The 26,147-nt window shown below is 35.6% G+C and overlaps 1 protein-coding gene across 1 annotated transcript in view; it reads right to left on the reverse strand.

Moving 5' to 3' along the window:
* Positions 1 to 26,147, reverse strand: part of LOC115219688 (putative uncharacterized protein DDB_G0277255) — a 526,870-nt gene that overhangs the window by 210,230 nt on the left and 290,493 nt on the right. The window contains exon 4 of the mRNA XM_036509471.1: positions 1,563 to 1,683. The gene's annotated coding sequence lies outside the window, so the exon portion shown is untranslated. The remainder of the gene's footprint in view (positions 1 to 1,562; positions 1,684 to 26,147) is intronic.

The raw sequence follows: 26,147 nt of genomic DNA on the forward strand, positions 1-26,147 counted from the left end.
AGACATCCAGTCCTTTGGACATCGTGGAAGAAAAGAAAGATGGTCACGTGAGGAAAAGAAAGATGGACAATAGTCATGTGTAAACAACGAGAGAGAGAAAAAGAGAAAGCGGGGAGAGAGAGAGAGAGAGAGAGAGATGGATAGAAAACGGTGAAGGGGAGAAAAAGGAAATTAGAGAAGGATGGGGGAGAAAACTGTATAGAGTAGTCACCTATATATATATATATATATATATATATATATAATATATATATATATATATATATATATATATATATATATATATATATATATATTGGAAGGTTTGGAGATGATGTACAGGTATTATATATTAGAAGAAATGAGGTAATCAGAAGATCGGATGGTTCATATTTACAGATATTTATTTATATATTACATCTTTTACATATATATATCATATCATTCAGATCATTAGCGCTTTCTCCCATTCTAGTGGGGTTTTCAAATCAAAATATATATATATATAATATATATATATATAAACATAGATATATAAAATACACACAAACATATGTGAGTGTATGTGTGCACATGTGCATGCACATGTGTGTGGGTGGGTCTGTGAGTCTGTGTACATCTTGCTTACGTTTATGAAAGTTAAGTTGCAATGTACAGGTGATATGATTGTTGCCAGTACTCTTCTCAGCAAATTATCTTCTCATTTTGCATCTTTAAAGCCTAATGGCATGAGGAATATAGCTTTATCTGCTTTGTGTTCCACTGTTAAAAATGATTTATTTCATGTCTCTCCAAGTTTCTCAATTTTTATGACATGGGCAGCATTTATTTAATTATTTCTTTTTTTTTTTTTTTTTTCCATCAAATTACAAATGTACCATGACAATACCCACTGCAAAAATAGGTTAAACGTAATGATTTCCTACATAAAAACAAAGCTAGAACTGTTCCTCTGCCCTATTTAAGTGCAGTTAGTTGATGTGTGGGTTGTGGTGGGAGAGGGGACTAATCGACTGAAACAACCTCAATATATGTTTGGTGTTTAGTTTATCAACATCAGAGAAGCAAAAGAAATCACAGATCAGGTAAAATCTGAACACAAAAACATTGAACACTGAACACAAAAACATGAAAGGATCAAACTAAATATTACAAGATACTGAGTCAGAGAATGAGCAACTGTTTCTATTCTTCCACTGCTATTAAGTTAAAATACCAGTTATGTAATTAGGCATGAAACTTAACCCTTTCATTACCATATTTCTATTAAAACACACTGTTTTTATTTCAATTAATTTTGAAAATAATGAAGAATTTAGTAAAAAAAGTTTAGTCATTTTTAAGCTGGTATTAGGGACAGAAATTAACAAGAAAATTTGATTGAAGTTTTTAATTTAGATCATTTTAAAACAGGGATTTTGTATCATAGAATCAGGGTCTGTCTCAGGTGGGTTGGTATCAAAAGGGTTAAGGCATGTATAGTCCAGTGAATGCAATATCAGTTCAAAAGCCTCAAGGTTAGAGCCCTAGCTGTAGCTACATTGTGAGTTGCAGAGTGTTTACCATCAAAATAGCCTGCTTACCATTCGTTACTGGTAATTTCCACAGTGGACATCATTTCAGTGATTGTGACGGATTGTTTGGAATGGCTCAGTGGGTCAGCTATTTGACCGTTGGTCAGTTGTGTTGTAAAGGGTCCAAGACCTGTGCAAAACAAACAGAAAAGAAGGGGAAAAATAAGTGCAAATCAAATAGTAATGCATGTCATGGTATGGTAGATAAAGATAATTAACTGAATGGTATGGTATAGACGGAAATCAGGATACCACTAGATGACATGGTATAGTCTATGATATAGGAAAAACAGAATACCACTGACTGGTATGGTATGATACAGAAAGAACATAATACCACTGGGTGGTATTGCATGATGTAGAAAACAACAGAATACCATTAAGTGACATTGCATGATACAGAAAAGAAAAAAAAATCACTGAATAGTATGGTAATGATATAGAAAATACAGAACACCACTGAATGATGAGGTATGATATAGATAAAAAAAAGATTACCAATGATTGGTACAGTATAAAAATAGACAGGATACCACTGATGGTATGCTATAATGAATAGGGCAGTTTTAATACGATACTGAATGGTATGTTTGATATTGGAAACTGAATAACACTGACTAGTGAATAATAGATACCAAGCCAAATGCCATGCATCATACTGAATGGTATGATATGAAGCAAGATTTACAATCAATCTAGTCCCCAAACAAAAATATAGAGATATCGCATACTTATGAATGCCATAAACTATATTGCACAGATATTTGTGCTATGAAATATATTACACAGCTGTCAATGAAATTATAGTAATATCATATAGTTGTGTATATCACATAATCTATTATAACACTGTCCAAACTTTAAAATTTGGTATATCACATAGATGGCAATAAAACTATAAAGATTTCACACACATGGTTGTCACAATAGAAAATATCTAATATACTGAGTGTGTGTGTGTGAGTCTCTATGTTTGTAAACACATATGTGCACACACGCACTAATGATATATATATATATATTATATATATATATATATATATAGATAGATAGATAGATAGATAGATAGATAGATAGATGGATAGATAGACAAGCATAATCTGAGATGAATTAAGAATTTTTACCTAAGGATATAACATCAGACGTCTTGTCATAAAACACCTACTCAAGGGACATAACATCAGATATCTTACCATAAAACACCTCATCTATGTATAGATACAAGTATTTATGTGAATTTTCTAGACCCTGCCAACACACAGTCATTAAAATCATTTATTGCCACTTTCTCTTTCAGCTATTATTATCTATTCAAATCAGGGAAGTGGATTGGTAGGATTATTAGAGGTTCAGAAGAAATACCTCACAGTATTTCTTTTGGCTCTTAATGTCCTGAGTTCAAATCTCACTGAGGTTAACTTTGCCTTTCATCCTTTTGGAGTTGATAAAATGAAGTACAAGTCAAATAGCAAGTTGATGTAATCAAGTAATCCTCTCAAAATTGCTGGCCTTGTGCTAAATTAGAAACCATGATATGATTATATCAGATATTTATACCTGCTTGCCCAGTTTACAAACTTATCGCTACCGATATTTTTTGGTCGGGGAACCTTCCATGTCATCTCTCAACTTATTAGAAATAGCAGCAATATCTTTAAAAAGTAGACTTTACTATTTTAAAAGCAGAAAAGGACACATTGGCAAATATAGTTAAAGATACAGTAACCCCCAACAAAAGTCATTTCTAGGTTTGCTCAATCAGTGCTGATGCAAGAAGGATGGGTTAGCAGGGATTTATTTTTATTGCTCACGGGAGGTGGGGGGGGCTAAACATAGAGGGGACAGACAAAGGGATTAAGTCGATTACATCAACCCCAGTGCATAACTGGTTCTTATTTAATCAACCCCAAAAGGATGAAAGGCAAAGTCAAATCGGCAGAATTTGAACTCAGAATGTAACGGCAGATGAAATGCCTATTTCTTTACTACCCAAAAGGGGCTAAACACAGAGAGGATAAACAAGGACAGACAAACGGATTAAGTCGATTATGTTGACACCAGTGCGTAACTGGTACTTATTTAATCGACCCTGAAAGGATGAAAGGCAAAGTCGACCTCAGCGGAATTTGAACTCAGAAAGTAATGACAGATGAAATACCACTAAGCATTTCGCCAGCTTGCCACCTTTTTCTGTACTTGGGAAGGTAGGGATTGTTCACTCCTCAACAATATGAACCCATATCAGCACAGGCATGGCTGTGTTGCTAACAAGTTTGCTTTACAACCACATGGATTTGGGTTCAATCCCACTGCATGACTACTTAAGGAAGTGTCTTGTATTATTGCCCCGAAATGGCTCAATCCTTGTGAGTGTATTTGGTATATTCATACACATACACACATGAAATATTTTACGTACACAATGTTAATATTAAAATAAGAGCTACTAATAGTTTCTTGTCATGGAAACACTGTAATTGAGCAGATTTACATAATGTGCATTGTGCCTCCAGGCAATCATCGGGCTCAGGGAACATGGTTAATTCTTTTTGAAAACCAGGACACAGACATGTATGTATGTATGTGTATATATATATATATATATATATATATATATATATATCACGTGATCAACCAGGCTATCAGATGTTGCTATACATCGCTGGTCACAATGCACTTTGCATTGTTTTAGCCTTGAAATGATGCCACCCCACAGGCTAAGCGAGCAGGCCAACAGAAGAAAGAGTGAGAGAAAGTTGCAGCGAAAGAGTACAGCAGGGATCGCCACTACCCCATACCGGAGCCTCGTGGAGCTTTAGGTGTTTTCGCTCAATAAACACTCACAACGCCCGGTCTAGGAATTGAAACTGCGATCCTATGACCGCGAGTCCGCTGCCCTAACCACTGGGCCATATATACATATATATATACACACACACACATATACATATATATATAGAGATATAGCTATATATATAGCTATATATATAGATATAGCTATATATATATATATATATATATTATATATATATATATATATATATATAGGGCAAGTGTCTTCTATGATAGGTAGAGGAATGAAAACCTTTTGAGTAAATTTTATAAATGGAAACTGAAAGAACCCATTGTATATATGTATTAGCATGTATGTGTATATATGTGTATATATGTGTGTGTGAGAGAGTGGGTGTAAGTGTGTGTATGCTTGTGTCTGGTTGTCTTGATATCACATGCTAGCTGTAAATAAGTGTCACTGTCATACAAGCAATGTCATCCATTTCGAATGAAGAGAAAACACACCTGAGAAGACATGTTTGGTCATGAAGAAATATCAACTTTACATGGACGCAGGTGGAGGCTGGTAACAGAGAGGGTATCTGAATGTAGAAAATCTGCGTCAACAAATTGTCTAACTCATGCAAGTACAGAAAAGTGGAAGTTAAAATGATAACGATGGTGATGGTGTATGCGCATATCACACACACGCGCGCGCGCGTGTGCACATGCATGTACACACTAGTTACTCAAGGCTGAGGTTACACTTCATTCCTATTCTTAGCTTCACAATTCTGAATAAAGATAGTAAATAGAATCCACTGATTCCAATAAAAGGATAAACTACATACACACACACACACACACACACACACACACATACATACATATCAAAATAAGCAACAAGGATATCCATAGGTAATGCAGTACGATCGTTTCATGCAACTCCATTTAATTGAACAATGCAATCACTACATCAATTTAAAATGCAGAGCAATCTTCAGCTGCACAAAGACAACGAATTTAATTAAATTAGAACAGATGAACATATTATATATATATATATATATATATCTTTTATCTTTTACTTGTTTCAGTCATTAGACTGTGGCCATGCTGGGATACCACCTTGAATTTTTTAGTTGAATGAATTGACCCTGATACTTATTCTATCAGTGTCTTTTGCTGAACCGCTAAGTTACAGGGACGTAAACACACCAACAGTGATGGGGGAGGGGGTTAAAAACAGAGACACGACAACACATACTAACACACACACATACACACATATATATACGATGGGCTTCTTTCATTTTCCATCTACCAAATTCATTCACAAAACTTTGGTTGGCCTAAGGCACTTGCCCAAGGTGCCATGCGGAACCATCTGGTTGGGAAATAAGCTTCTTACCACACAGCCATTCCTGTGCCTCTCTCTATATATATATGCACATATTACACACATACATACACACACATATGTATGTATGTATAAACATCCCTCCCCCGTCCCATTTATAAATCCGAATGTGTGTGTGTGTGTGTGTGTGTGTGTGTGCGCGCGTGTGTGTGTGTATAACAATTACACAGTGAAAGAGCTATGAATGATAGCCATTTAAAATCCACATATACTGTCATATATATTCACTTTTGTTTTATTTTGTGATGGCATTATGTACCAAAGAGTGTCAAAATACAAGACAAAACAAATGAAGTCTATTTATACTTCATCTTAAGACCTGGCCACTGACACATTTCCACTACAGCATAAATAAATAATGTTAAAGGACAAAAAAAAAAATCAATATTATTATATGTGGAAATATATGGAAAACAAGCAAAACAAAACACAAAGAGATAAAAGTAAAGGAACAAAAAAAAAGAAGAAAAAGTAGTAAAAGACTGATATAAATTCCATTAGTAAGAATCATTTGCAAATTGTCGTGAAAGTCAAATGGAATTTATATATCTCTTAAGTGTATTAGAAAGTAAAAATATCAACTTGGAGTCAATGGAAAATCTGTGAGATTTCTACAAAGCGAGTGTAAAATGGCAGTAGAAGAGCCGTATTAAGCAGGCAGTAGCATTTCCTGATTAATGTGAAGTTATCCCCGACGAATTACAAATAATATTTTTGATAAAAGAGAAGCGTAAGAAATAATCCATAGCCTTCTTCAGTAATGAACATGGAGAAAGCAAGTGCACAGATAGCAAAGGGAAGATTAGGGCGAGATAACATTGGAAAAGAGTGAAATCTTTAAGTCAATTCCTTGAAAGTCTATGTCTGTGGAATTATATGTGCATGCTGTTGCTGCTGTTGTTGTTTAGCTCAGGTTACCCCTGATTGAGTAGAACATTGATAAAAGACATTCTGGCCATGACCATCACATTATCCATTATGTTTTTTTTTTCTTTCTCAAGATGATAGGGTGGACAGAGATTTGGATACTGCTTTTAGCAGATCAAATGGCTGCTAAGACTCCCTTACACGTATGTATTTTTGTGGGAGAGGGGGCTAGTAAGGAAATGCAAGGAAGAGAGAGAGAGGGATAAGGAGAAAGGAGAAGAGAGATGATAGCAAAAGAAGAGAGGGGAGAGAAAGGAGGGAGAGATTTAGTTTACTAGTTTGGTCTGGAAGAAGAGACTGTATCACTAGCTTTTGTAAGAATTCCAAAACTGGTAAGATTAATAATGTCAATCTTCTGCTTCAACAGCAGCAAGTTGGCAGCTACTGAAAAACATGTGGACAGAGGGAATCCTAGCAAGTTGATGTTGTGGGAAGAAAGGACTAGGTATTGTGATTAATTCAGGGCTGGGGGGGGGGGGCATTATGAGAGTGATGGGAACAAGTGAGATGATAGAGTTTAGGAAGTGCTGAAGTGGAAGTAGCACAAGAGACCAGCCAGCTCCAAGGAGCAGAGGCTACTCTAGTAGTGGTAGAAAAGGCAGAGAGAGGATGCCACATGTCTGTAGTCCAGAGATTGGAGTACATTATTTGTAAGCAACTTTGTACCAAATTGATGGGTCTGTGTGTCTAGCAGCAGCAGCAGTAGCAGCACTGTTCCAGATATCAGAACAGTACACCATTGTGTATCTCATTTGAGATGTATAGAGAATTAACAGTTGTTGATGGTTGAAATACTTTCCAGCTCTCAAAAGGATGGCCACTTTCTGAAATAGAGCTTTGCTATGATAATGATGTACGTTTACCAGGAAAGATTTTCAGTGATGGTTAAGTCTGGTATTTGAAGTGATTGTGAAGGTTCTAGTTGTATGCTGTTTATGTTTAGTGGGATGGCAGAAGTGATAACGGTAAAGTATTTACATCGTTTTACTGTTAAAAGGGATAAAATTGGTATAACCCCATTGGAAGCTGTTTTTGAAATTTCTGTTCATCAAATCAGTGCAGTTTTGGATGATGATTGGATAGAGATGGTTTCAGACATGACGAGTGTTAAGGTCTGCATAAGAGTGGGTGTTGTTGAAGGCGAATGCAAGTAGGTCATTGATGTACAAGAAGAAGAACCCTGGGGTACACCAGAGTTGATAGAATGTGTGTCAGAGATAGCTTAATCAGCACATGCTGCAATTATATGGTATGGTTGGAAGCCACCAACCCAAAAGATGAGAGATGAAAGGAGGCCATATGCAATCAGTTTTGACAGGAGATTTGTATGTCAAACATAGCTGAAAGCTTTGCTGATGTTTTCACTAAATCTCTTGAGGGTAAGAACCAACTGGTGAGCGGCATTGGGTTCTAGTAGATCTGGCTCTATAAAAACAGTACTATTGGTTATTATTTTCTTTTCAAGCATTTTCTGCTTTCATTGGTGTCTTATTGACTTTATTATTTTTGTTATTGCTGTCATTGTTTTATAGTGTTTATTTGCAGAGTGAAGGTTGGGTGGCTTAGTGGTTAAAATATTTGGCTCATGATCTTAAGGTTTTTATTCCTGGACTATGTAGTGCATTGTAACTTTGAGCAAAGGCCTTTATTTCACATTACTCTAGTATACTCAGCTGAAGAAGTGTAACAACCAAATGCTGATGCAGTTCTCTCTTCCTCCAGTTTCCACATTCTGAATGTTCTTTCTAATGGATGAAGAGTCGGAGGGTTGAGAGAATATCTAAGTCTACTTGTGGCTACAAAGACACCTAAAACAATTAGTGAAAACAGGGTCTGTGCTACCAAGCTATACTTATTGTGAGTGACGCCTGGACTTTTGTTGATAGTGATGAATCCATAATTAAGCCAAAAGAGGAATCACAAAGAAATTTCAACCATTAACTTATAGAGAATAATGACTGGGTGGTAGGGAAATATCGAGGGACATGTCCTAAATGGAAAACAATTAGTAAAGTCATGGCTAATAATGTAGTGAGCCAAGAAATTTTAATTAATTAAAACTCTATACATAGTGGGGGGGGGGTAAATCCATTAGCTTAATGATTAATTTCGATCAAGAAGGATAAGGGAGATAACCTCAAAATATTCATTAATTAAAATGAATTAAAAGTAGAATGTGGACATGCAGCAAAGATAGATAGATAGATAGATAGATAGATAGAGTGAGAGAGAGAGAGGGAGAAAGAGAGAGTTATGTATGTCCATCCAGATCTGTCTCCATGCTAGCCAAATATCAGGACCCCCTCTTCTTGCTGCATACTTGCACTCTATTTTTAATTAATTTAAATCCGTTATAATACCAGGGTTACCTCCCTTACCTCTTTTAACCAGAATTAATTATTAAGCTAATGGGTTTCTGTTTTTTCTCCTTACAACTACTTCAACAGGTGTAATTTTAATTAACTAAATTTTCTTCAGATTTTACATTAAGAACGTTAGCACTTACTTCACAAAAGATGTGTGTGTGTGTGTGTGTGTGTGTGTGCATGTGTGTATTCATATACATACAATGGACACTGCTTAACCCTTTCATTGCCAGATTTCTGATGAAATACACTGCCATTGTTTCAATTAATTTTGAAAATAAAAAAGTATTTAGCAAAATAACATTGTCATTATTAATCTGAAGTTTTGATGGACAGTTTCAATTTAGATTACTTTAACCCTTTTGTTACCATACATCTGTTGAAACGAATACACTGCTTTGGTTTAAAATAACTTTGAAAATAATGAAGAATTTAGTAAAATAACTGCCATCAATCTGGTGTTTGGAACATAAATTAACATTATATTTTGATGAAAGCTTTTAATTTAAATCACGTTAAAAGAGGAAGCTTGTATCACTCAACTCGGAGCAGTCTCGAGGGGGCTGACATCAAAAGAGTTAATATAACTATGGATAATGTTATCAAATGGTTATTATTATCAAAATCAGTGGTGCCAAGGCACATTCAGTATATATCTCAGTATATCTAGTGCTTAATGTTATCAGCTGCTTATTTCTATCCAAAAGGTTTTGTTTCAAAGTGATCACAATAAAGTAGCTTCCCATGTATATATACATATATACATACATACATATATATACATACATACATATATACATACATACATACATATATACATACATACATACATATATACATATATATATAAATATACACACACACACACACACACACACACACACACACATGTGGAGGTGCAATGGCCCAGTGGTTAGGGCAGCAGATTCGCGGTTGTAGGATTGTGGTTTTGATTCCCAGACCCGGCATTGTGAGTGTTTATTGAGCAAAAACACCTAAAGTTCCATGAGGCTCTGGCTGGGGATGGTGGCGAACCCTGCTGTACTCTTTCACCACGACTTTCTCTCACTCTTTCTTCTTGTTTCTGTTGTACCTGTACTTCAAAGGGCCAGCCTTGCCACACTGTTTAACACTGATTCTCCCTGAGAACTACATTAAGGGTATATGTGTCTGTGGAGTGCTCAGCCACTTGCACGTTAATTTCATGAGCAGGCTGTTCCGCTGATCGGATCAACTGGAACCCTCGTCGTTGCGTTTGACAGAGTGCCACGTATGTATGTATATATATATATATTTGCACCTTTTGAGATACAAACAGATATATAATTATTGCGGCTTGTATGCCAAATGTTACAACATAGATACTAGAATATAGACACAATGGCATACACACATACATCTTTTATGAATTAATATGCAACATGCTGTAATACAGTTGCCAGAATATAGAAACACAGGCCAACGCACACACACACACACACACACACATGTATGCACACATGTATGTATTGACATTTTCTTCAATAGTATTTTGAGGTCAAGATAGATGTTGTTGTTGTTGTTGTTGCTGTTGTTGTGGTAGTGGCTGTGGTGTGTGGTAGTGGCTGTGGTGTGTGGTCGTTGTTGATGTCATCTGGTTTTAGAACTAGTTGCTTCTGTCAGAAGTTGGTAACTGAAGCATTGAGATGAAGTAACTATATTGATTGCTCCCTGCTCAATATAGCAAACAGCAGCCCACGCCACCACCAACCAACCAACCAACCAGTTTCCTCCCACTCTATGGAATCCACTTCTGTTCTGCTGTAAATGCCTGTATCTCTGTGAACTTCTGAAGGAACACTGAAGCTATATTAATGTCAACAGTTCTAGATAGAGGTGGTGGTAGTAGGAGTGGTAATTTTAGATGTTTTTACTGTTGCTGTCATGTAGCTTTGGGTCAACCCAAAGAACTGGTAGTCCTATCACCAAGAGTGTTCCAATTGTGACCATCCTGTCTTTTTAGGAGAATGTAAAACTACATTATTTAATGTGTTCTTTTCCTAATTTAAGATATGAGTACTAGTTGAAGGAGATTTGATTGTTATTTCTAGCAGGCTCGCAAACCAATGAGGTTCTCTCATTGGCTTGATCTATTTCAAAAAATATTTACATTTGATCTGTTATTTATTGCTGTCAGTTAGATACAACTGCACTGAATTATGGCAGATTAAGTGGACTACATTGAAACATTTGTAGTTTGATTTGAACCCAGAAGAGACTAATTAAAATGTATTGGCGAGTGAAGGCTTCTCTATGTCATCTGTAGTCTTATATGAGTTATGGTTTAGAATATCCATGTGTATGCATATACACACTATCTCAAAATGTGGGCAGTAAACTTAATATGTCACTCAATTTCTTTATATCACCATTGTGGTCCTGTTGCAAGCAATGTACACATATGCATATTCCAAACCATTGTTCACATAAGGCTACTGAACAGACAGAAACATCTTCACTCACCAATAGATATGTTTGTTGACGAAAATTTCCTCTCTTTCTCCCGGTTCTGGAGGCCCTGATAAAGGTCGCTAATATTAACCTTCCCCATCTGATTGAGTTGTTGCTGCCACCACCACATTTTCATGCTGATTTGAGTTAGACAAGACTTACTCAGGCAATTTTTCTATGGCTGGATACTCTTCTTGTAAGGTATTTTTTATATACCACTGGTCCTTACCTGCAGAACTATGGGATTTTTATTTACTGAAGAACATAAACAACGTCATCATTTTTATTTTCTTTGCTCAAATTGGTAGTGTGTGTTATGCTTTACAAATTGTTTTAGGTGCCTGTGTAGTTGTGAATGGACACAGACACTCTCTTCATTCTTTCATTATTGGCCCAGCAGAAAATCAAGGATGTGATAACTAAAGACAGAAAATCAAGGATGTGATAACTAAAGACAGAAAATCAAGGATGTGATAACTGGAGACAGAAAATCGAGGATGTGATAACTGGAGACAGAAAATCGAGGATGTGATAACTGGAGACAGAAAATCAAGGATGTGATAACTAAAGACAGAAAATCAAGGATGTGATAACTAAAGACAGAAAATCAAGGATGTGATAACTGGAGACAGAAAATCGAGGATGTGATAACTGGAGACAGAAAATCGAGGATGTGATAACTGGAGACAGAAAATCAAGGATGTGATAACTAAAGACAGAAAATCAAGGATGTGATAACTGGAGACAGAAAATCGAGGATGTGATAACTAAAGACAGAAAATCAAGGATGTGATAACTAAGACAGAAAATCAAGGATGTGATAACTAAAGACAGAAAATCAAGGATGTGTGATAACTGGAGACAGAAAATCAAGGATGTGATAACTAAAGACAGAAAATCAAGGATGTGATAACTGGAGACAGAAAATCAAGGATGTGATAACTGGAGACAGAAAATCAAGGATGTGATAACTAAAGACAGAAAATCAAGGATGTGATAACTGGAGACAGAAAATCAAGGATGTGATAACTGGAGACAGAAAATCAAGGATGTGATAACTGGAGACAGAAAATCGAGGATGTGATAACTAAAGACAGAAAATCAAGGATGTGATAACTGGAGGCAGAAAATCAAGGATGTGATAACTAAAGACAGAAAATCAAGGATGTGATAACTGGAGACAGAAAATCAAGGATGTGATAACTGGAGACAGAAAATCAAGGATGTGATAACTGGGCTGGGACTCATCTATAGCTGAGTAGACTGGTGTGTGACATGAAATGAAGTATGTTGTTCAAGGATATAACATGCTACCTGGTCCAGGAATCAAATACCTGAATTTATGATTGTGAACCCAACATGCTAACCACCAGGCCATGGGATTTCACTTAAAACATGTATGATGTATCACTACTACACCATATAAGATAGTAAGACTAATATTGGGCAATATATTATGAACTTCATACAGTTAATCAGATATGACTGATATACTACACCAATGCTATATGTACACTTAGTGGATATATAATATCTGAGAAGATATTTCTAATATCTTCACACATGTAGCAGAAAATGATTGGATATCATTTATGTTATACCAGATACTATATAGAGAACAGATTGTATATCACCAACATATAACACATCACAGAGAATGAGCAGATAGTTCTAAAATCATTTCAGATATTACAGAAAATAACTGGATATCACCAATATTACATGATAAAATCCCATGAATGATTATATATTATCAATACATGATGTGTGTGTGTACATATATATATATATACACATATATATACCACTGTGATGAACTGATAACACTAAAATTACATGATATATCACTCAGAATAAATGGCTATTACTGACATAGTGTCGTATACCATAATGAACAACAGGACATTGCTGACATGACAAGATATATTACAGAGACTAAATAGTTATTAATGAAATAATATTACATATTACAATAAGTGAATGGATATCACTGCTGTTACAACATGAATAATAAGGAATAATTGAATGGCACAAACATATCATTTTTATTTTTATGAATTAATTATGTGTGAGACTGAATGCTTTAAAGCCTCCAAAACTATGGCCTAGAGACTTAGTCTAAATACTTACAAGAAAATGGACTTTACTAAAGTCACCCAAGATGCCAGATGTTGGTGTTACACCAAATAACAGAATTGGTTTACTACCCAAATGTTCTATACATCATACTAAATGACTGGATTATCATTAAACAGACATCACAGGTAGCATGGGAGAATTTTCTGATAACACAACACAGCATTCTTAGCTGTATGTAAGATTTGAGAGATCGATGTACTTGCTGAAGGAAGCACTTACAAATCTACCACGCTTAGAAAGCAGCCTTTAATAAAAACAAAATTTTTATGCTGATTGGTGCAGTGCACAATGCATTGTTGGTGCACTGCAATTAATGAGAGCTGTGAAGCATGCACAATAGCAAGGTGCATACAATGTGTTATTGAAGTTAAATAAATCAAAGTCTCACAGTCACCCCCCTCCCCTTGTCACACTCCCACCTTCACTCCTCCTCCCTCAATTGTTTCATTGTTGGCAGTATATCAATATTTCAGGGAAACAATTCTAACTCTTTCACACACACACACACACGTGTATGCATATAAGAATTTTCTAATAAGCAACACAGTATCACTATGTGTATATGTGTGTGTGTGTGTATCTGTGAGTGCAGGCATGCATGCGTGTGTTGAAGAGACGTAGAATTTCTTCATTTCAAACTGTTCAGTGTTGCTACTCTGAGGCTTTGCTTTTTTTGTACTCATTCACATGACAAATGAAATTAGCGCATGCGTGCGCACACACATGCACATGCATGCACACACACACACACATACACAAACACACGCACACACATAAGCACACACGCGCACGTACCCCTTAGCACTTATCAAGAAGATTTGTCACCTGGATCAGTGGAAAGGAAAGGCCAGCACCACTGAAATAAACGTGTGCAAGGGTTGTAAGGAAAGTCTGCAAATTTAAAATCAAGGTTGGTGGTGATGATGATGGTGGTGATGATGGTGGTGGTGGTGGTTGAGGGGCACAAGCTTGATGAATGACGACTAACAACTTGTCAAGTTCTGCCCTTGAAGGCAACTATTGCTTTCGGTCCTGGCAGTATCCATCCTCCTCACAGCAGGGTGAAACCTAGAGTGTTGTGGCTTTATTTAGTTGCTGAAGGCCCAGCACCTCTCATGATACAGGTAGAACTGGTTTATATGACGAACAGTAGTAGATAATTTTTGATTTGGTGTGTGTGTGTGTGTGTGACTGCATGTGCGTGTTGATTCTAGGTATCTTCAAAAATACCAATTTGAGCAGAGAAAATAAAAATGATGACATAGTTTATGTTCTCCAGTAAATAAAAAGATCATAGTTCTGCAGGTAAGGACTATGAGATCACAACATCTTACAGCAGAAACGGTTGTAAGCTAATGAAGTTCATAAGATAAACATTTATTCCTTTTTCATCTCAATTTCTTCAACACACACACGCACACACACACAAACACGCACACACGCATGCTCACACACACACACACGCACACACACGTACACACACGCACACACACACACATTTATCTAGTTAATGAGAGATGGAAAATGGAAGATATGAGAGGTTTTATTAATCACTACCATTCATTTTATCCTCTAATATCTAATATATGCATATGTATGTGTGTGTGTAGTGTATAGTGTGTGCATATATATATATATATATATATATATACACACACACACACACACACACACACACACACACACACACACACATTATTTACAGAGTTACTTATTTGATATTACCTGTATCAGAATCCACAGTAACTGATATTTTAATGTAATTATTTCAAAACAATTTTGGGCAACATTGATATCTTATTTGAAAATATAGGTAGGATTTAGAATGATCGAATGAGAAATGAAAAAAAAAAGAAAAAGTAAAAAGAAAATTCCATCATAAGAAAACATCAATACAAATACGAAAGAAAGAGTTTAAAAAAAAACCCCCCAGTTATTTGTCAAAACGAGAAAGATGAACTGAAAAATTAAGTGACCTTTGATTCAACAGCTTCACATACAGATGTATAAACACAAACATGTGTGCAAAAGAAAAAATAATACGTATAAATACAATGCATACATACTCACATGCGTGTATATATAGGGGTTGGACAAAATAATGGAAACACCTAGCATTATAGCATCATAATTTTGTAAAATCGATAAAAATCTTGTTTATTTTTATGTTTTTTTATTTATTATTAGTGTTGCTTAACATGTTTTGCTAAAATTGCTGTTTCTTTTCAGATATCATCAGAAAAAGGTAATTAAAATTCATTAAAATGACGGATCTATCGGACTTTCCAAAAGGTCAAATTGTTGGTGCTTGTATGGCAGGCGCTAGCATAACAAAAACAGCTGAAATGTTTGGTGTATCAAGAAGTACTGTCTCAAAAGTACTTTTTGATACGACTCTCTACTCTATACTGTTTCCTTCCTCTTTCCCTCTCTAATTCCCTTCTATCTGTCTGTCTCCCTCTCTTCTCCTCTTTCTCTTTTTTCTCTCTCTTCCTCTCTTGTTGTTCACACGCAACCATCGTCCATCTTTCTTTTCCTGCACAGATGTGTTTTTTTTCTCTCTCGCTTCTATCTTTTCTTTTTTCAAAAAACAAGTTTCTCCCAGCATTCACTATTTTCTCCCATTCTGCTCTAACGACCCTCCATGTTTGTTTACATTCAGTTTCCTTGTATGTCTCCACTGTCCTGTTTTTGCTCCCATCTTTGACCCTCCATAGATCCTAAATTTTATTTTAGAAGTTATGGGAGCAACTGTCTTTGAAGACTCATATTGTCACTGAATGCTTGAAATGAGGAGTAGATAGACTGCCAACAACTGATGAAGAGTCCTTTCTCTCTGTTTACTTTTCCTGTTTTCTATTTTTTTCTCATGTTTACATATATATATATATATATATATATATATATATTATATATATATATATACATATACATATATATATATATTTATATATACATACATACACATACATATACATATATATACACGCACATATACATACACACACACACACATATATTTTATATGCGTGTGTAAATGTATAAATCAATTATTTATATTCAAACTAGAATTCCCATGAAAGCATGTGTTTCCACCATACCTGAAATTACAAATACTTTCACATCAACATACACTCGTGTTCATTCATACATATATACACAGATAAATACATATTTATACATATAAATACATGTACATATACATGCATACACACATGCAATTATCATCATCATCAAATAATGTCCCTTTTTCTATGCTGGCATGGGCTGGACAGGTTGTCAAGAACAGCTGAGCCAGAAGGTTGTACCATGTTCTATGTCTGCTTTGGCAAGGTTTCTACAGCAGGATGCTCTTCATATATGTGTGTGTGTGTGTGTGTGCATGAGTGTGTGTGTGTGTGCATGTATGTGTGTGTATATATATATATATATATATATACCACCAGAGATACCTAGTGTTGCTTGGGATTTAAATGGCTTGGTCTGTATTTATATGGTACAGTTATGTTGAAACATGTGTTACAGGGAAGTGCAGCATTGACGACAAAACATTTGTAGAGCAAATGAAGGGCTAATTCAATTAAGTGACATACCATGCATCTATTTAGAAGATTCCAGGCCCTAACCTTGTCATGAAAAAGTGGGTTAGGGTGTATGTGATTTTTGAATGCATCAAAAAGCTCTCAGTGGATATATTCTCCTTTGTGGCTGTTAGTGCTGCTGCTACCACACTGAACAATCACCAGACATAGAAACTGCAGCTATGTGATAAATTAAGCCTGTGGGCAGGCTCAATATCACCACATGCGATAAATCTACATGAAAGAAATGACGTGGTAATGGGGTGGGGATTGGCAAGGAAGCACTTGAAAACAACACTGTCATTGCGATATTTCAGTTTGTAATCAATAGTCGTGGATATGCAAGGTCACATTAAGGACACAATCTCTAACAAATGTGGTTGGGTCACATGACATTGGGTTGCTAATGTGGTTGGAAATCAATAGTTGTGGCTCAAATGGGCACTCCTTCGCATAAACACTGTGCGACCATTGTGAAAACAACTCAGCGTCCAAATGAAAATAATTCTGGATGCATGGTCACATTAAGGACACAGTCTCTAATTAATGTGGTTGGGTTTTAGACACATTAATTTATAGGTTAATGTACATGCAATATTTCAGTTTCTAATCAATAGCTGAAGACTATTTGTATGGGCTTCGTCTATGCTTAGAAGGAAGACTTTAATACTGAAACTAAAAGAAAATAGTTGAATAGTTGCTCAGGATTTAACATATTTTAGAATATTTTTCATAATAAACATAGTGCATCCCAAACGGTTTTTATTCCAATGAATTGTTACCTATGGTATTACAGGAACAGGTTATTATTGCTACCACTTAGACAACGCAGTTTGAAGTCTACACAGGTTCATCCATTTAATACAACCAACTTATATCATTTCAGTAGCTGTTTTTTCCAGTTTGAACAGAAGTAATGCATGGATCATGAGGGCAGTCAGTCATACGTAGCCCAGGAAAGGAGTTTTTCTGCCCCCAGGAGCCCCATTACACATCATGTGAAAAATGTTAAGAGTCTAAAACCATCTCTGGAACATAAGTAATGTATGTTCCCAGTTTGGAGAAAATCAGTTATGAACTTTAGAAGTTCTGCATACACACACGCACATACACATTCTCAGTTTTCATCATCATCATCATCATCATCATCATCATCGTTTAGCGTCCGTTTCCCATGCTAGCATGGGTTGGACGGTTCAACTGGGGTCTGTGAAGCCAGAAGGCTTCATCAGGCCCAGTCAGATCTGGCAGTGTTTCTACGGCTGGATGCCCTTCCTAATGCCAACCACTCCGTGAGTGTAGTGGGTGCTTTTTACGTGCCACCCGCACAGGTGCCAGACAGAGCTGGCAAACGGCCACGAACGGATGGTGCTTTTTATGTGCCACCGGCACGGGGGCCAGGCGAGGCTGGCAACGGACACGAACGGATGGTGCTTTTTACATGCCACCGGCATGAGGCCAGTCGGGGCGGCGCTGGCAATAAAATAATATAATATATAGAGAGGTAGAGAAATTAACTTAAGTACATCATCAAGAGTAATGTCACTTGAACCAATGATGCAAACAAGTTATGTGATCGTTGATATTGTTTACCTAGGAAAGGGGTTTTCTGCAAACCGTAATGGTTTGCAGACGTTTACTCAACATGCAGGAACTGAACACTTATTTTGTATATCTGAAACTACCTCTGATGAGATTCGACTTTCAAATATTTTTTCATTTTATTAATTAATTTTCTGAAGCTCTTGAATTGAAACAGCTGTAAGGGATGTTTGTCAATCTTTTAATTAATGAATAATAATTTATTAATTACCACTCTATAATAAATAAATATATATAAACTAGGGTTTATATAGTCACTTTGCAGTTGAGTATTAACTGTAATATTCAACATACTTTGGGGTTGATTTGTCAAATGACTGAAACAAGGAAAAGAATAAAAATACACACACACACACATGCTAATACTGAACAGAGAGAATCAGTATTCTCATCCAAGAGGGAGACGAGTACCAACACCCCATAAGGTAGGCAAGACAACTGCTGACAATTGTTAGCATGAAACCAATGGTAGCCTTGTTAACTAAAAAATAAAGTGTATATATATATATATATATATATCTGATCTTAAAACTGTTAAAACTTAAGTAAGCTTATAAATTGGTAGGGTTTCTAATTGTACATCTAAATATTTCATCATTAATTAAACAGCTCTTGTCTAAAGGGTACTTATTAATGAAATTGCTATTTGCATTACTTCTTTAATTATAACTGGCTACAACCTTATGATCCCTTTAGATGGGTATTATTAATTAATGATGTAGTATATAAAATGTACAGGTATCATATATATATATATATATATATATATACATAAAACACATATATATGTCATCATCATCATCATCATCATCGTTTAGCGTCCACTTTCCATGCTGGCATGGGTTGGACGGTTCAACTGGGTCTGGGAAGCCAGAAGGCTGCACCAGGCCCAGTCTGATCTGGCAATGTTTCTACGGCTGGATGCCCTTCCTAACGCCAACTACTCCATGAGTGTAGTGGGTGCTTGTATATAAATTTACACAAAGATATTTAAAATCCAAAAATAGCAAGCAAGGGAGACCGTTCCAACAATATCAAGTAATCAAAATTTTTGATATAAAAAGGTAATGCAGTTTAGTTCCTCTGAGATAAATTGATTACTTTTTTCTTCATTTGGGAAGCAGAAGTAAGTTACTCTTCTTGTTTTCCTCTCCAGTATTAGAGTCTCAATATGAAAGCTTTTTTTTTTTTTTGCGACATATCTGGACCAGAATGTGATTTTCAGGCTAACTGATATATTTTTAACATTTCCTTGTTGCTGGTGATACAAACAAGGAATCTTTGTTGTGGTATTCTCCATTAGAATAAAAGCTGAATTGTACATGCATTTCAACATTATTAGTCTCGTTAGTGCAATTTCAAAGTTTAGAATTTATATTAGAGTTATATTTATATAGTTATAGAAATCAGAAAGACTGAAAGTTTAGTTACAAATAAAAGCGTTGTTTGTTTGGTTGTATTCATAGAGTAGTGATAGAAATAGAGATCAGATCAGTTTTAGAGGTGAACAAAAATATTTGTTTTTTGATCGTCTGTTGGCCAAAAGGCATGGTATTACATCAATGTATTGGTAGGTTTCTATTACAGCAATCATCTCACCTTTTCAAGTTTAGCCTTGCGGAGAACTTATTGGTTCTGTGTTTACATACAAGCTACCTTTGCACGAGATGACCTTATTTCATATTGAAGCTAAAAGCCTTTTGTTCTAACATCCAAGTCCATTATTTACTTCTTTTATTTTCACTGAATGGAGCTAATTTTTTCAAACTATTTATTTTCTTTGCAAACCTTAAGAGATAAAATTTGAACAACAAACAAATAATGATTAATCTATCTTGTATTTAATTAATAGTAATATTAAATAGAAGTTTATCGATATATTGAAGAAACTCCATGCCTTTTGGGTAAAAGAAAAACAAAAAAAATAAGTGCACTTCAATTTAATATTATTATTAAATGATTACAAAATAGATTAACTATTATTTGTTTAGTATTCAAATTTTATTTCTCAAGTTTTATCAAGAAAATAAACAGTTTGATAAGTTTCAGAGAAATCTTTGGTTACACTGCATAAACATTTTGGGAGGCAGTTATACAATTTCAGGCTTCTGAACATCAAATTGTTGCTGTAGAGGTTCCTGATGCAAGGATGCAAGAGTTTGAAGAAAGGATTTGACAGCATCTCTCTCTCTCTCTCTTTTTTTTTTTTTTTTGGTCTTGTATACCAAAGTTCAAAACAACATATACACTTTATATATATATATATATATATATATATATATATATACACATTGCATTCTGAAGTTTTGAGACATTGTTGGTGTCGTTGATTTTTAGCTCAAGATCAACCCCTAAACAAGCAGACCAATGATCAACAGTATTCCAGCCATGACTATCATGACTCTGAAGTAATGTTACTCAAGAGAATGTATAGCTTGGAGATCAAGAAGTCTCCTACTTCTTCACACTGAGAGATCACAGCTCCACTACAATGGGCATGTGATTAGAATGCTACAGGAAAGACAGATTCTTCAAGCTAAGTGAATTGGTAGAATACATAGGGGTAGACCAAGAACAAGATTGTTGGATAACATCCATAGTCTCAGTTGGTCAAACACTTGGAAATCCAGCTGGAAAGGTTAATGATGGCTGCTTCTGATAGGACCCTATAGAAGAGATGCTGAGGACTCTAAACCCACAACCTTCCCAGGAATAAGGGCAGAAGAGATGGATGGATTATGATACACACAGGCACACATGTGTGTGCGCACACACACACACATACAGAGGCATAAATACTTTTATCCACATATGCAAGTGAATTCACAAATGTACACAGTATATTTATCAATAAGATGTAGTCATACATGTTTAAGACATCCAGAATAGTAGACAAAGAGGGGAAGAAAATAGAGGAGATACAGACAGAACTCAAGAGAGAGAAAAAAGAGAGAGAGAGAGAGAGAGAGAGAGAGAGAGAGAGAGAGAGAGAGAGAGAGAGAGAGACTGTCAGAATAAAATTAATAATAAATATTTGAAGAACTAGTAAACAAAACTATCATCATCATGGCATTGGTGGGATGGTTTTGGCCAAAGCTGCCAGACAGCAGCTGAACCAGCCTCCAGTCTGATTTAGAATGGTTTCTATGGCTGGATGCTTTTCCTAACACCAACCACTTTACAGAGTGTGTTGGGTGCTTTTATGTGGCATAGCACAAGTACTTTTACATGGCACCATATGGGTGCTTTTACATGACATCACATGGGCACTTTTGCATGGCACAACACAGGCACTTTTACATGGAACCATCATGAGTGCTTTATACCACCAAAAGGACCAGTCTTAACACTTCTGCTGTGGAGTACAGGTCTTCTTGGGTACAGCAAGGTACCAGGCATCTAGGTGCTTTGTCATCTTGCCTGGAAGGTTCAATGACTTGAAGTCATTCTTCACTACTTCAACCCATGTCTTCCTGGGTCTACCATTTTCACACATTCCATCTACTTTGAGAGATCAGCACTTCTTAAACACTTTATGAACTTGCATTTGATCCCAATCAGATCAGTAAGTATTCAAGAACTGCCTTAAAAAAAAAGACCAGGAGCTCAAGGACATTAGTGACGGCTCACATTAGTGAACAGTCTGTGGATACAATTTGTAAAATAAGTTCAATGTTGAGCAAACCTAAGATCAAGTTCATTCCAACTAGCATTTAGTTGGTCACAGTATATCTTGAACTACATTATGCAGTATGTCTTTCCTTTTCTAAGAGAGTAGGGTATGATTTTCAAGATATCTGGCTGCTATTGTGTATCAGTGTGAGCCTTCCTGTCTTTTTATTCAGACAATACGTCTAGGATTAAACTAAGCTGTATTTAAGACATTAAGTTATTATCTGAGGGAGATTTAAGGTAGAATTGTTAGAGAGCTGGCAGAATTGTTAGCAGGCCAGACAAAATGCTTAGTGGCACTTGTTCATCTTTATGTTCTCAGTTCAAATTCTGTCAAGATTGACTTTACCTTTTATCCATTCACAGTTGGTAAAATAAGTATCAGTTGAGCACTCCTACTAAATTTCAGACCTTGTGCCTATAGTAGAAAAGATTATTTGAGGGAGATTTGGATTCTATTTCTAGCAGATTGTCCAGTCATACATAATGGCTCCTTCTAAAATTGTGTTGTTGGATGAGGTGGATATTGATGTTTTGGCACCATAAACAAACCTTTATTCCTAAGAACACATACATATAAATACATCTCTTTCTCTCTGACACACACACACACACACACACACACACACACACACATACATTCACAGACACAAACATATAAACATAAATAACACACAATAGTGTGCCCTCCACCTCTACACATAAATTCACAAACACACAAGCTAAGAAAATTGTTACATGGTCATTTGACTAGCTAAAAAAAAGCAACCAAATTTCCTTCAAATTACATCTTACCATCATTTAAAAATGAATGACATATTGGACAGTGTAGACCAAGATACACAATACCTAAAAAAGACAAGATGGCCTTAATTAAAATGCCTTTAAACATAGGTTCACTCAGTCAGTACTAATGCAGGGTTAAAGAACAACAACAACACACACACACAAACTCTCTTTCTCACATACACTCCTGCTGTGATAAACACACATTTAATATCACTCTCACATGGACATATACACACACATACTTGCCCATAAAGAGATACACATATATACACATGAAGATGAGCAGTAACAGGGTTTTACAAGAAGTAATTACCAGAAATAAATAATATAAAAGAAGAAAAATCCCAAAACCCAGTTTTCAGCTAATGTGACACTGCTAAAAATATTGCGTATCCCTGGCGCAGTATCTTTCAGCACCTGTTAAACCAGTAGCTTGTGTGAGTGTATGCCATTACTAAATATAGGTGTGGGTTAGGGTTAGAGTTAGCATTCAGATTAATTACAAAACTGAATCGTTAGTGCAATTTTATTGATTAACATTGTAACAATTACTCCCTGTTTTAAATGTGTGTGCAAATACAAGCATGTAAATTTGTGTGCATGTGCATATGTGTGTGTGTGTGTGTATGTGTGTGTGTGCATCTGTATAAGTTTACATGTATGTGTGAATATACATATATATGGATACATGCATGTATGTTTATGTGTATGTATGTATGTACGTCTGTCTGTGTTTGCATCTGTATTAGTATGTATGCAGCACCGGACATTCCTCAGAGTTAACCTGCAAGAGATAATTAACCCTTTTGATATCAACTTGCCTGAGACCATCCCTGGTTCTATGATATATCTTCCCATTTTAAATTAAAACCTATCCTCAAAATTCCTTGTTAAGTTATGTCCCAGACATCAGATCTTAAACTGTGGTGACAGTGGTGAATCACATGACATATCTTAAACTATAGTGATGTTGATGAATCTTATGACATGTCTTACACTGTAGTGATAGTGGGGAATCTTATCCCATTTTTTAAACTGTAATGATAGTCGTGAGTCTTATAATCCACTTACTCAAAGATCCATAACTGTCTCTGCAAAGTGAACCATTAAATGTGGTGATAGCCACAAGTCTCAGAACCACCACTGTCTCCAAATAGTTTATATCAAAACACAAGACAAACTGACAGAACGCTAAAAGAACCTATCACTCCAAGCTGTAATAATAGCTAAAGTTGGAGTTGGTCATCATGTGCAAGTATGGCTAAGTAACATGTACTATGCTTTGGCTAATTACTTTAGGTGCCTGTGTAGTCATAAGCCAACATAGATACCCTGGTACTTTTGACAACTGGAGGGAGTGAATCAGCAACTGGTTGGTATTTATTCACAGTTGAGTAGATTGAAGCAATATGAAATGAAGTGCCTTGCTCAAGGACACAACATGCCATTTAGCCTAAGAATTGAACACACAACCTTATGATAATGAACCAAACACACCCCAACCACTAGGCCACACTCCTGAACGTTTGCTTCTCAACCATGGTACTTTGGGCAGGTATTTTTTATGCAATAGCTGCTTTGTAATTGAGTGGTAGAGGGTAACTTAAAGATACCATTTGTAAGTACATATATACATATACATACATGCATGTCTGCATGTGTATATATATATATATATATACATGAGTGTGTGTATGTTTGTGGTGTTATTGTCATTTCTCTTGCCAACAAATCACCTGGTCCCTTAGTTCCATCATAGATGTGTGAAATATGAGATCCTTTATTTGAAAGATGGAAAAAAGTTAGCAACAGGAAGGGAAACTGACTGTAAAACAATGCTCCAATAAAATATTCATCAAACCCATGCTAGCTTGAAATAGCAGACGTAAAACAGATGAACAAATAATAATATTAATAATGGCTTCCAATTTAGGCATAAGGCCAGCAATTTTGATAGGGGGGTTTAGTTGAAAGTGTTTATCACACTGCCTGACTGGTACTTTATTTTATCATCCCTAGAGGGATGACAGGCAAAGTTGATCTCTCTCAGTGGAATTTGAACTCAGAACCTAAAGTGTTAGAATGAATACTTTATGGTATTTTGTTCAATGCTCTATTGAATGACTTCTAATTTTGACACAAGGCCACAATAATCATAATCTTCATTATTGTTGGTGTTGTTATTGTTATTATTATTATTATTATTATTATTATTATTATTATTATTATTATTATTATTATTATTATTATTATTAAGGTGGTGAGTTGGCAGAATCGTTAGCACTCTGGGCAAAATGTTTAGTGGCATTTCATCCATTTTCACGTTCTGAGTTCAAATTCTGCTGAGGTTGACTTTGTCTTTCATACTTTCACAGTCAATAAAATAAGTACCAATTGAACACTGGGGCTGATTTAATTGACTAAGTCCCTCCCCCAAATTTTTGGCCTTGTGCCAAAATTTGAAACCATTATTAATTATTATTATTATTATTATTATCATTATTATTATTATTATTATTAATTATTATTATTTTGTAGTTGATTTCCCTACTTAACTGCTACTCATGATGTGATCTCTGGGATAGTTTGGGTGTCATGATGATAATGATGGTAACAATGATGATTATGATGATGATGATGATGATGACGACAATGATGATGATGATGATGCTGATTACATCAGTTTTCACCATGGTTGATTTGTCTTTTGACCACATGGGGGTTGATAAAATTGACTAAACACCTTCAAGGCATTGCTCCAGCATGACTACAATCCAGTAACCAAAGCTGATAAAAGAATTATGCCTACAGTAATATGTATGGAGAGAGAGAG

This window comes from Octopus sinensis, linkage group LG15 (assembly GCF_006345805.1).
Source record: "Octopus sinensis linkage group LG15, ASM634580v1, whole genome shotgun sequence".
Lineage (NCBI taxonomy): Eukaryota > Metazoa > Mollusca > Cephalopoda > Octopoda > Octopodidae > Octopus > Octopus sinensis.